Source organism: Melospiza melodia, chromosome 5 (genome assembly GCF_035770615.1).
Source record: "Melospiza melodia melodia isolate bMelMel2 chromosome 5, bMelMel2.pri, whole genome shotgun sequence".
Classification (NCBI taxonomy): Eukaryota; Metazoa; Chordata; class Aves; order Passeriformes; family Passerellidae; genus Melospiza; species Melospiza melodia.
Window position 1 is genome coordinate 18,268,924 of NC_086198.1, and position 13,949 is coordinate 18,282,872.

The window sequence follows — 13,949 nt, forward strand, 5'->3', positions numbered from 1 at the left end:
AACTTTCTTATCACTGATAAATATCAAAGCTGGTGAGACTGCTGTGTGTGGCAGAGGGTTTGCAATATGAGACCATTAAATACTGATGCTATACTTGATGCTGTAACAATTTCTGCTACTTCAGCAAAAAATATCCAGGAAAGGTCTCTAGCCCTTTCCCAGAGGGGAGTGGGCACATTAAAATGAATAACTAAGAATGTGACGTGTTGTTGGCATAATGCATTTGCATATTTGGCTAATGAATATCTACTTGTTTCCGTTTTGGTGAGGCTTGTGTTGTCCTGCAAGTGTGGTGTCTTGCTTGGCAGCTCAGGAGCTATTGCCCATGCAGTGTGAGGGTGCTCCTTCCCTCTGGGTCAAGCCAAAATGATGTTCTAGACTTTAGGGTGGTGACCTAGGGCATGGCAGCTTTATGTTCACCACTCTGCTCCCTACCTATACAGTGCTAGGCTTTGCTTCCCCGTTGAAAATAGTGAGGATACAGGGGTGGTGTCAGATTGCTAAAGGTTGCTTTTTGATAGTACAGTGGTGTTACAGGTCTCACATCTACTTGCAGAGGAATATAATCTACCTTGTGTATATTAATGTATAGAAAGCTTGGCACTGGGTTGAACAAAAGCTGCTCCTACCATTCTGGAGAAAAAGTAACAAGAATGTCACTTTAGGTTGTTTTGTTTTTGGTTAAGTACTTCTGATGTTGTAATTTGAATAAAATTATCTAAGTTCTGCTTATTTTGGGTCTCTTCCAGTGTTGATAGAGAGGTCATCTGCTGAGCTTGATGCTGCCTAGTCTGGGCTACTTCCCTGGGAGGTGATTTGCTGAAGGCTGGGTATCTGTTCTGCAGTGCAGGGTGCACATTCCTTCAGTGTGTGATTTCCAAAGCACCTCTCCCTCACATAGGGCAGATATTCCTGGGTGGATGCTATTGCTTCACAGGCTCAGGTTCAGGTGTGCAACTTACAGATTTGGCATGAGACATGTAAAAGAGTATTAGATAGTGCCTTCTGAATTCCATGCTCATAAACTCTGTGAAAGGCCACTGATGTCTCACAGATTCCTAAGTTGCATATTCCTCAAGCATTTCTTCCATTACGTGGATCCAGTGCTCAGCATCTCTAAGGACCCGGTTAAAAGTTAAAACTCCAAATTTCTTAGGCTAAAAACCTCGTTATTACTATTTGACCTCATTATTTATTGAAGAACACTGTCAAATCTTAAAAAGAAGAAAATAGCCCGTATCATACCTGTCAGGAGTAGAGGAGATACATGCTGGCACATCCATGGGTATGTGAGCTGGTGGCTCAGCTCCTCTGGAGGAGGGCTGAGGAGCCCCATGGTGTCTCTGGGCGCTGGATTTTGTGCTTGGAGCTGTGCACTGACACCCCCATGGAGTGGCAGCTCGCTGTTGGATGCACATCTGAAGCACTGCAAGGGTGCAAATCATTCCAGTGAGGGCCTGCTCTAAATTACACGTGGTAAATTGCCTCCAGACAAATCTGGCTTGGACTCTGGGATGTGAGGAGCTCGTGTGGTGTGCTAAGGCCTCCTGTTTCTTGCTCAGAGCCTGCCTTTTTGCAGGGAGCTGCCATGGCAGGCCCAGAAATACAGATCCTGAGTCTGGCAGGTTTGGGATGGCCAAATCCTCCTGGATCATGTTTTGCACAAAGGCTGCTATCAGCCTCCTGGGCTTATCACTTAACTGGGATGCAGGCAGTGGGATCTAAGTGCTGATCAGATACTTCATTTAGCTGTAGCAAGTTGTGTTTAAGTGCCAGATTCATCTTGATCTGAATACATGCAGGCTGAGATTATGGAAGAGGTAGATATGGTATAGTTGTTCAAACCTCAAAATACGTTTTAAATAATTGATTTCCATGCATCTAAAGTAAAGATCAGTTATTCAAAACATATTTATACTTGCAAAAAAAAGGCAAAACCAAACAATATGACAAAACAAATACTTATAAATAATTTAAAACATATTTTGAGGCTTTTAATGTTGCAAAATATGTGTCTCCAACAGTGGTAAAACCTCAATAAATATGATTTAACAATTCTTTGTATTTAATACATAATTGTGCTACTGAATGGAAGAAAAAATTAGGTTCAATAAAAAGTTTGACAAAGTGGTGGATGAGGTAGAAAAGCCAGCCTTTAAATTGACACCTGTTTAGTGAAAGGCATGCACAATTAACAGTAAATGGGAGGAAACTGGTGTTTATTAAGAATTCCTAATTATTGATCCAGTGCTGGGTGCAAACAGTGCTTTATAATCTGATAAAGCTGTGTTGGGAGGCTTCAGGCTTAACATTAGGAAGCTCAGAGGGTGGCCAGATGCTGTAATCGGCTTTCCAGAGAGGTGATTTGTGTCCCAAGCCTGCCAGTGATAAGGGGGGTTTGCACAATGCTCTCAATGTGTGTTAACTTTTGGTCAGGCAGTTGGGCTGGGGGATCATGGTTCATCCATTCCAGCTAAATTTTCTGTATCAAAGGATAAATGTTCAGTGAAGTTCTGCAGGCTGTTGAGATCAAGAAGTGCAAAGGGAAATTTAAAATGGCTGGTGGTTTCTAGAAGACACTTTATCTCAACTGCTGAGGTTTTGACTGGTTGCATCCCTTTGCCCCAGGGAATTTCAGTTCTATGCCTGAATCTTCTGTACTGATGCAAACAAAAGGTGAGGTACAGATCTTGTTTTATGATACTAGAGGCAGGCTGGCTGCCCTTCCTTGGGCAGAGCTTCTACTGGCCTTACTGGCTGCTTTCTTGGAATAAAGAAAGCAGAGCATGCACCAAAACAACATTTAGGTACTAAACAGTGGGCTTCAGTATCACTTGTAATGTAATCAAGTTACCTGCCTGTAATTCCCTTTCCTTTTGTAAAATAGCTTGTTTGAAATCCACTTCAGATACTGATGTTCCCTTACTATAGTAAAACCAGTTCTGGCAAAAGTAAAGGCAGACACAGGAGTTGTGCAGTTTGTAGATTTTGAGCTGGCTTTGACTGTGTGCCATCATATGTTGTCATAATGCAGCTGGCTTCTTTGTGAGGAGTTGCTGGTCTCAGTAAGTTGTAGGCTTGCCTACATGAAGTGTGTTTAATAACTGAGTTAGAGTGTGAATGAAACTGCACTACCTTTTCTTCATGTCTCTATGTGGATACTCTTTATCAGGCCACCTTAATAAAACTGGGCTAATCCACACCCAAAGTTACTTAGCACAATGATCTGTTCTATGCTAACTTTTCCTGGGCTTGGCAGGCTCATCAATCACCTGTCTCTCTCCTTGCTTTCATTCACCCCCATTGTAACCAGTGTGGTTATGTACTCAGTGTTTCTGAAGTGTTCTCAGCCTGGTGCTCCCCAGTTAGAAGCTAAAGGTTTCATGTTGTGCTCTCTGTGAGATGATGGGGGTGCCCACAAACACCTGGAGCTCCTGGAGTTCAGGTGAGCACCCATCTCCCATTCCGCCCAATGCTGTTCCGTGTGCTTTTATGGAGAGGGTAACGCAGCACAGAGTGCTGTACATGGGTTCTTCCAGCTCTGAATTAGTCTCTTTTATCTGTCTCTGACCACAACAGATGTTGGCAGCCTTTCTGTTCCATATCCTTAAGTCAGACTAAGAATATAAGTTCCGCTTAGAGAAGCTGTTAGGGAAAAAATTAACCCTTTCAGGAGGCTTTTTACTGTGTTTTTTCTTGAGTGTTCTTGACTTAATTTAAAGGGGAAAAAAGATCAGCAAATGTACAGATTGACACAGTCTTTGAGGCATACTCAGATTATATTCCATAGAAGTGCTCATTGGTCTCTCTTGACTTCCCTCTTGCTGGTCAGGGTAAAAAGAACACAGTAAATATTTCTAACACAGTTTGCACAAGAATTTGCAAAAGAATGGTAGCAGTTCTGTAAAAGGCTTGTGAACATAATCTTTAGCAGAGAGACACCAGAGACAGTACTGGCCATATCTAAGGAAAATTAGTCCATCTGACCTTCTCAAGCAATCAATCAGTTCGCTCTATTGCATTTATTATGGTATGAAACATCATTTTAAAAGTTTGAAGTTTACCTTTTCCCTGTAGGTGGAATTAACAAAAGCTTCACATGCCTAGATCCTCTTCCGGATAACCTTGGGCTGTTTGCTTTCATCTTAAAACAAATAAAATCAAATAAAAATAAATCTATAATTTAAAACAATCACAAATGTGCAGGTATTTTATTCCTATGGCTTACTGGGAAAAAAGCTCATTAGATTCATAATTATAAGCAAGCACTTTCTCTCTCTCTCTCTCTATATATATGTATTTATACCATAATAATTTGAGAAGTGCCCATTATATGTCCAAAGAGCCCTTGCAGGCTGTTCACTGCTGCTCTCCAAGATGACCAGCTGTTGGAAAGACCTTGGCAAGGGCAGAACCAAGCCAGCATTCTTCTTCCCTGCCTCACTCACTGTGCCTCTCACAGAGACCTGTACAGCCTGGGGTGTAGCTGGTTACTTGTTTTTGAGGAGGGGATGTAAGGATCTAATTTTCCTGACTGACATGGGCTGCAGAAACATACACAGCTTGCTCATATCCTTTGTGGAGTTGGAAGTGGAGTCACCTTTTTTTCTTTTTTCCTTTAATTTTTTTTTCCACCACACAGAGACGCCATCGCATATGTTCAGAGGCTGATGAGCTGAAAAGATCTGGGAGCCACATGTGACCAGCAGAACCAGCATCAGCCTAGAGTGGAGTTTCAGTGGGAGATGGCTTTTGGGAAAGTTCCCACAGAAATACCATGGTAGCATTTCTGTCCTTGCTCAGCCTGGTTTCATTTATTCTGAGGCTACTTTACATGTCCCTGGCACCACAGAAATACCATTAATCAGGCATAAGGAGCCCTTGAGATCCCGTCAGTGCTCTCTGGCATCACCAGAAGGGTGCCAAAGGGCTGTCTGTGTCAAGGTGGAGACCTGGCCCAGTGTGTTTATTGGCATAGGAGCTTGTGCTGAGTCACAGTGCCTGCCCCAGAGCCAGGAAAAGGAAGGGCTTGTTCTCATTGGGGGACAGAGTATGGCGGGCAGAATGTGCCGAGGGAGGGTCACAGAAGCCTTTTTGGAATGCCAAAGGAGGAACAAGTTACTGTTGTCAGTGGTAGAGTTGGAAGGCTGATATTTTCAATAACACAGCACAACAGTCTGTCCTTTAGGTCCTTTCAGGTTTGATCTGTCAAGATTATTGAGTCATTATTGAATCTGTTTGATTCAATGATACAGCACAACAGTCTTTCCTTAAGGTTTGATCCCCCAAGTGTAGAAAGGGGAGTGTGATCCCTCTCCTCTCCCATGAGAAGAGAAGCAGAGGGCCTCAGGAGACTGGGGTGACCACACAAAAGCAGGAGAGTACCCAGCCAGCTCACTTGTTAAAGTGTGGGCATCACCTTCTTCAGGGGAGGCCTGCAGGCCCCCTGCCCTCAGTTTGCCTCCAAATTAGCTGCCCCTTCAGAGAAGGGAGCACCAAAAGCAGGCTGGAGGAAATGTAGAGGGAAATGTATTTTTCCCAGGTTAGGAATTTTTGATATCCTAAGTAAAGTTTGTTATCCAGCTTATTGAGTAGACAGCTTGTATGGCAGGAGGAAGGGGTGGTTGGGGTGGTGTTTGGGGGTAAGTGCTAAGAGGAGGGCTGCTCTCAAAGGGTTGATTTTGTTCATCTTGTTTGGTGTAGGAGATGGTGCAGATAGGAATTTCATTCTACAGTTCCTGCCCTGCTAGATGGGGGCAGGAGGAGTCAAGAAGACAAGCAAGGGTACTCCTCAGTCCTCCTTCCTGATGCTAATAGAATGTAGTGATGTCTAGAATTGAGAGTTTCTATCTCTGGGTGAACTGAGGGAAAATATCAGATTCCACAGATTACTTCTGCTCTCTAAGTATTTTATATGTGGAACTTGTAATTTGGGGAAGGCTGCAAGCTAAGAATTTCAGAGGCAGCCACTCCCACCACTGTGAGACTGCTAAGGCAGAGCTGTTCTCTGCTTCTATGAAGTTGTTCCTGTATTGGAGTGTGAGTACCCTCCAGCAGCACCTTCCTGGGTGTCCATCTCCTGGAGCACCAGGGGGGCACCAGGGGCTTCCAAGCTGTCCTAGTGCTGTGTACATGATGAGTATTTATCCATTCATTCATTCATTCTCAGACAGAGAAGGTCTGGGACAGGCTGAGTGCTCTATCTGTTTTTAAGGAAGCGGGACATGCAGTGGGAATGCCTTCTGCAGCTCTGTGCATCTGGCCCTTTTCTTCACTTGATTCTCCTCCAAGCGAAATTGAGAACATTTTGTGCCCAATGGCTTGCTTTCACTGTTGTAAGAAAAATGCAAGTTTCAGAGGGGTTGCAGCCAAGACCCTCCCCTGCCCCCCCTGTTTTGTTGCCAACCCAAAAATGAGCTATTCCTATAATGTGGGTACTAGGCTAATGCCATGTGTAAGGGACATCTTCTGAAATGTCTTATTGTGCTGAGGGCTTTGGAGCTTCTCTCAGGAGACACTTCTTTCTGGGAGCTGTTCTCTCATGCTTAATGTGTGTTTTAAACAGCAACATATCCTGCAACTACTATAAAATAATGTTAAATTATTTTAGAGCATGCCAGGTCTGTTGGTAAATGTTTTCTAACAATTGATTGTTGGAGTGTTTCTTAGTTGCTTGAGGCAGTGTGGTCTTCCTCTTTGCAGGATTATTGGTCTTTTAAGTGGGACCCAACCACTTTCCCCAAAAGAGTGGAATTCTAGATTCAGCTAGGAAACACTTTGAAATTATATTTAACCTAAGGCTGCCAGTGTTACACAACACGAAGGGATAATATTCTTTCTCTCTTCTGCAAATTTGCATGCACATGATTAATTGCATTATTTATCCATGACTAAATACTGTATAAAGCTCTATCTTTATCAATCTCCATTGCAATTCAGAAGTGATATATTTATAGATGCTATGTATGGTCTCTGCTAAGTGTTGATTTTTCTGTTTCATTAATGTGTACTTTTGCATATTTTGCATATACATGGAATTCTAATATACTGGAAGTCTAATAACTATTCCTTTAATGCTTGATGAACCTGTAATACCATTTGAGGAATATGGGCAAAAAATGGGATATGAGCCAAATGGCACAACTGGGAGTACTACATTGGCTTCCTGATCTCTTGCTCTGTGTTTGTGGGATGACTTTCATTAAAGGATTCCTAAAAGCATCTGAAGCTGCTTCTACCTGCCCAAGAACATGGAGAAGTCTCATTGACTCCAGGTTTGCTTACACTGGTGTGTGGGACACACAGGCTAGAGATTAGCTCTAAATAAGATGCATTAAATTCCAGAAGTGCAGGAGACAGTCTTGGAGACTGAAAATTGGTCAAAAAATAACACTTAGAGATAGGAAGGGTGTAAAAGAATGAATTAGGTACTCAAAGATCTCTTGTCTCTGTTAGTGCACTGTTGTCTGTGGCCCAGTCCAGTGTAAACCTAGATGTGATGTAATTCTTCGATTTTTTTTATCATCTTTTACTAATTAGGGCCAGTCCATTTCTGTGAAGTAGGTTATGGTGTCAGGTAGACAGGCCTTCAAGGCTGCTCTCCTCCAGAGGTCTGTGAACCTGGAAAAAAGGCTGGTCTATCATCCAACAGGTGGAGATTGGAAAAGTACTCAAACAAGTCGTGTTAAATTCCTTGAGCACTTGTGTAGTGTTGGAAGAACTGGGTCTGAAGCTGCTGAATATTGGTTATCTGCCTGCAGGCTGATTTTGGGGCTGAAGAATTCTATCAATACTGGTGCATGTTCACATGAGATTTTGAGACATATTGCAATCACACAACATATTGCATCCTCTAAAAAGGCTGTGAGTGAAATATACAAAATCAGATTTTCTGCTCTCCAGGTTCCTCTGTCTTGGTCATTTGAACCAATTTTTCTTGTAAAACAGTCCCTCAGTTGAAGTCTTACTAACCCCCTGTGGCAGTTTCATGAACTGAGACCCTTATGGAAAAAAATCTGCACTAGTTGACTCAGAGCAGGCTCATTTTTGTAAAATCATGATCCTCAGGGATATGGGACTTGCAAACAGTGTTGCAGTTTAGTGGGCTTTTCTCTCCTGCATAATATGCCTTTCTTGTCTGCATATTTTTATTCTGGGATGCGTCTTATATTACAATATATTTTGCCTCAAACAATGACTTCTGTTGTTGTCAAATGTAGCTTTTCTGATATTTGACTTTCAAGAAGTGTCCAAGAATAGGATGTAGAGAATCCCTGAGTCTGTCCATCTATGATCTTCAGCAACCTTTGGCCACCTGAATCTGTGGATAGGAATTTCATTCTGCCATGGTCATCTTTTCTTTTATCTCATGCCTTGAACATTGCCTCCATCTTGTTGAAAAAATAAGCATGGAAGAGGAGATCCTTTTTCATTGCCATCTGATGTTTTGGCTGCAGATGGTGGCTGACTAATGATGAACATCCTGTTCCCTTGTGCTGCAGGAAGCCCACACAGGAGAGGTAAGAGCACAGATGCAAGGGGAGCCTGCTGGGCTCCCCACCCTTCAGAATCTGCAAGTGGCAGCACTGTGCTGAGCTTCCAGAAAGTGGGAATGACACAAGAGATTGCCATGTAACTCCTGATGCTTTGTGGGTAATTGGAATGGTGATGCACCCCACTGTTTTTTAACTAATTGCTGCAGTTTTCTGAAGTTGGCCATTTCAACCCATGGTCTGAAAATTTTATGGGTTTTTTTTGAGAAAAACAGGTCCCTTGTGACCATATCTCTGCTCAAATGTGATTTTTACTGTGAGTAAAAATACAGTGGATATTCAAAGCAACACAATTCTTCAACCTGGAGAAGAAATCCCTGCAGATTTCAACTCCCAAGTACTGCTATGCCTTGTCTGGGTGGATGGAATAAAGAAATAAGGAGACTCTGAAATGCTAAGCTCAGCTGCAGCAAACTCACCAGCTTTTGCCTGACCAGATACTGCTTCTTGAGCTGTACAGTGAGCATGAGTTATTTAGTCTCCCTTGAGACAGGAAAGCTCTGAACCTTCCAGATAAATCCGTACTTTAATCCAGTCCTGGAGTAATTGCAAGGGCCCTGAGGAGAACTTGAAGTTGTCCGGGCTGGATATGCTGAGCTCCTCTTCACTCCTTCTGTCTGGGCACCTTGGAAACCTGGGTGTCCAGTTTCAGGAATACTGATCCTCACAAGTGATGGAGCCTTAATGCTTAGGTCATGTCAGAAAAGGTGTACAAGGGTTATGCTCATCCTAGCACAAGGGTTGTTCATTGACTAGTTGCCAGTTAGTATTATTTAATGTATAGGAAAAGATACTAAATTTGCAGGCTAAGTAATTTCTCTGTTTTAATGCTCCATGGATTCCAGTGTTTGGCATAATAAACTTCATGTGGTAAATTACACTTAGGTTTCTTTTCACTTTTTTTGCTTTTGCAATTGCATTAATGAAGTCTCCAAAACTTACCTGTAAAATCTTAAGGAAAAGAACCCAAATATCTAGCTGAGAAATTGTAGCCTGAGTGATTTCTTCTTTATCCTACCTACTCCTCTACTACAAATGCCTGATGTTGGAACAGAAAAAAAATTAAGGATAAACTGAAACTAGTTTTAGGAAGCTATATGTCACAAGCAGGTAGATCTAAAAATAGGGTGTATCTGCTATTAGTGATAGCTTTTCTAAGCCTCCCAAAGCAGGCTAAGAACTCCTTAAGGCTTCAAGGAGCAAGATGATGGATGTTAGAGTACCATCATTTTTAGGCATTTTTCAAAATAAGTGGCTATTTTTCTTGCCATTTGGTGCCACAGAGCAGTAGTAATGGTAACTAATGCAGTGCAGGTTTAGACAAAAAGTAGTCACAGCAAAGCAATTTTAAAAGTCTCTCCAACATTATCCGATACTGTAAATAAATAGGAACACATGATCACATGGCCTGATTCATTGGCATGACTCTGGGATACTCATGTTGCCTTCAAGTAGCATATAATTTAAAGTAATTTAAAGAAAAAGATTTTCCAATGTCCATTCTCAAGTATTCTGTATGTGCTGCCTTTCAGTGTTTTGCTAGATACTGTGCAGTTTTACAAGTCCAGTTTTTCTGGTGAAGTTCATCAAGAGTCAGATGTTTTACAAGTATCTGGTGGTTTGTGATCCTTCTGATATATTAATCTTACTCAAGGTCACAGGGGAACCATTGTTTCTATGCCTTGGGAAAAGGCTGTAAACCTTATAGTAGGATTGCTTTATAAAGTATTTGCAGCTGTTGATTTTTATCCAGCCCCCTTTTCTTCTGTTTTTTGACACTTTCTTCAAAAGGTTAGTAATTTTCAAGAAACATCATAATTCTACGATACATTTAGCTTGTGAGGTTAAATTTGGCAATCGTAACTTCAAGTAACTCCTTTCCCTACAAAGAGGGAAAATAGAAGAAAGAAATGATTGAAAGAAATGTACTAGGCAAAAATTTGCAAATAAGATTATTGAGAAATAGTGCCATTATTGATTTAGAAAATAGAGCTATTAAACAAACAGTGAAGCAATTATCATTGTGGGGCAGCTATTCTGTGAGAGTTGCAAAAATGAGGATGAGGGTCCACACTCAGGGAGGGAAGGGGAGCACAGACAGAGCATGTTAAGTTGCAAGTCAGGAGAATAATGACACTTCAGCATGTCTAATTGTCTAACTCTGCAGCATGTATAAACTAGGGCAAGCTGTATATTATAAAATTTAAAAGCCAAGGCTGACAACTTTTTCTCTGAGTTCTGCTCTGATGGAGTTGGCTTTGGTGGGAGTCGTGTTTTCTGCCTTGCTTGCTGCTTGGCTCTCTCAATGTGGAAGTGGGGATATCGTTCAGGCAGTTTTGGAAGATGCAGTTGCAGCAGCACGGTATTGCTGTTAAAATTGTCTTTGAATTATCTCCAACAATCCCTCTGCCTTGCCCTCAGAGATTTAAGCTGGCAAGTGCTCAGCATTGCTCCAAGCCACGTCTTTGGATGTGAACTGAGAGTCTTCCTTGTGACCTTCCAAGCTGGTGTGTAGAGCGCTGCGCGCAGGATGCACCAAAGAGAACAGGAGCTGTGCTGGAGCTCCTGGGAGCCTTTGCATCATCTGGCTTCAGGCTCTGGAATTGTGTTGACTAGAAGCTTAATCTCCCTTGTAGTGAATGCAGAGACAGACTCCTCAAAGGAGAGACTCAGAGTCTACGCTAGAAGCCGATCTCTTGCAAATTTTTTTGAGTTTTGGAATACGCCATTTGGAACAACCTTCCTAAATATATTAAGACCTGGAAAACTCCTGTTTGTGAAACTGCCGAAAGAGATGGGAGCTGGCACTGAGAGAAATAATGGAAGCTAGTAAAGTGTAAAAGATTGGAAATGTCAAGGAATAGTTAGCTTGGGAATTTCTGTTTTCCCTGTGTCACATCATTCTGCCTTCCAAACTCACTATGCTATACCACAAAAACTTTTCCTCTGTTGCCTTCATGGGTGTTTATGTCTATTAATCATCACTGTCTGCTTTTTCCTTTGAATCTATCTTTTAATCATCTTGTTAAAGATCTTAATTTAATCTGTATATTGTATTTGGTAGTAAAAGCTGGCTAATGAAGAAGTTAAACTGAACTGATTTTTCTGCAGTGGGAAGGGCTTGTTGTTTGTCTCATCATGTTTTCTTGGACTGGGTCATTCAGAGTCTAGCTCTGTTCCAAGCTTTTCCTAGATTAGGGTGCTGTCAGCTGCTCTTGTGGTATGCTAGTGAGCCTCATGCAACTCAAGAGCTGAACCTATTTTGGCTCTAGTCTTAGCAAATATTATTTAATCTTTTTTCCATTGTAACTTAAACCTGTGCAAAAATTAATGTAAATTAACAGGCTACTTAATGTGAAAGAAAATTACTTAATATGGCATCTACTTATGGAACAGAAAAAATAGAAGCAATTTGGCAGGGTAACTTTAACTGGGTGCAGAAGCATGGAAGCAGTAGTGTTTCCATATAGGCAGCCATCCTCACAAAAGATGTTAAAATATCAGGTAAATAATTTAATCTCTCAAAAGCCAAGCCAAGTTCAGATTTTGGGTACCCTGCTGAAAACTAAGTAGTTGCTGCCCAGGTATTACTGTAAAAACCAATACCTCAGAGAGATATGAACATGGACACTGTAGAGGGATTTGCAAGACTCTTATGCTTGAACAAGGATTAAAACACTGCCTCTGCTCCCAGCCACAACAGAACTGAGTTTATCTGTGTTTCTAATCTTTATAGTGTCAGGCTCTTTTTGGTTCTCTTTGGGACTGGATGTGTGAATGGGAAAATGCTGAAACCTATGAGAAGGCCTTAACCCAAGGGGTTGCCTGGTTCAGGCTGAAGGCTCACCAGACAGAGGTTATTAAGCCATCAAATTGCAGAGTATTTATCAGGAGTAAGCAGGCTTCTGAGCTGCTGGAAGTTGTTCTGTGAGGAGCTGAAGGTCACAGGTCAGATCCTTCATCAGCTTTCCCTGCAACAAGCTTTCCAAGGTGAGAGACAGCACTTTGCAAACTGCCAACATAAACATCTTCTTTCACATAATGCTGGCAGGTGTCTAGGTATGCAGATGTATGCTTATGTCTCCAATTACTAAAAAACCTTACAGAGTCAGAGTAAAGAGAAAGCCACAAATCTGTATTTTTAAACACCTTGATACAAACCCATGGATCTCAGCACACATGAAAACCTTATATGGATTTGGTTGAAAACCTTATATGGATTTGGATTTTGTCTATAGCACATCTCTACTCAAGTTCAGTGTGCTCATGCCTTTTAGTAGTTATGCAAGAAAATACCCAGAGACAGATTTCTGTAATTAAAATCCTGATTACTGAGTAGATCAGCATGTGATGAGGCAAGAAATGGTGGCTAATATCTGATGCTATCTTGCAAAAAAGAGAGCCCTAAGCTTGAATTTGTTTAATGCTCATTTGGCTTCCCATATACAAAGATAATGATCATCTTTTGACAAGAACAGCTGTGATAATGGGTGAGAGCAGGAGCGTTGCTTGCTTTGGTTTGTGTTGTGAGCGTGGCATTTAAAAGCAGGGAAAGGCATTTGTTTTTAAGCCTTTCAAGGAGCATTTTCAGAGTCAAGCTTCACCTTCTCACTTCTGTGCACTAGGTGCTCACAGAGCTGAGCAAGAGTGGCCCAGCATCACCACCTGGCTGCAGGCACCTCCTCTGCTGCTGCAGGACACCTCTGCAGCTGGCACTGGTTTCAGTACAAAGCTGTGAAAAATGTAGAACTATGTGTTTGACTTCAGGAGCAAGGGACTAGATTTAATGACCTGAAAAACCATCTGAGAACAAGATACACTTGTATATAGTCAGCATTTCTTGTGAATTGGGAGTTTTGCAAGACGACGACCAAAATTACTTTATTCCCTCTGAAATTTCTGTGCTTCTGAAAATCACATCCATAGAGAGCTATAGTTAGACACTGACAAAGAATCCTTGCCTTTAATTAAATTGTAAGTATTTCTGGGTAGTGATTACAGTTATTTTAATTATTTCCTCTAAGTACAATACTACTGGCTCACACTGGAGCTTTTCAAAATACATCTCTCTACCTTGAAGGACAAATCATATGCTCTGATCAGTGAACTCACGTGATTTGGAGATGCTGTAGTTAACAGGGATTAGTGTTTCTATGATTTTAAAGATTTAGCTGTCATCTTCCATTTACTTTTAAATCTCACTTTTCTTCTTTTTATCCTGAGGGTATTACAGAAGGAGTTTCTTGCTAAATTTATCTTGGAGTTATGAAACTGAGAAAATTAAAGAGGACTCATAGTTCCCACAAAAGGTGTAGAGATTATTCAGCTTTATTGGGGGGTGGGAAAAAAGGCAACAGAAGAATGAAGCAGATAAAGAATTCTACCATGTAGATCAAG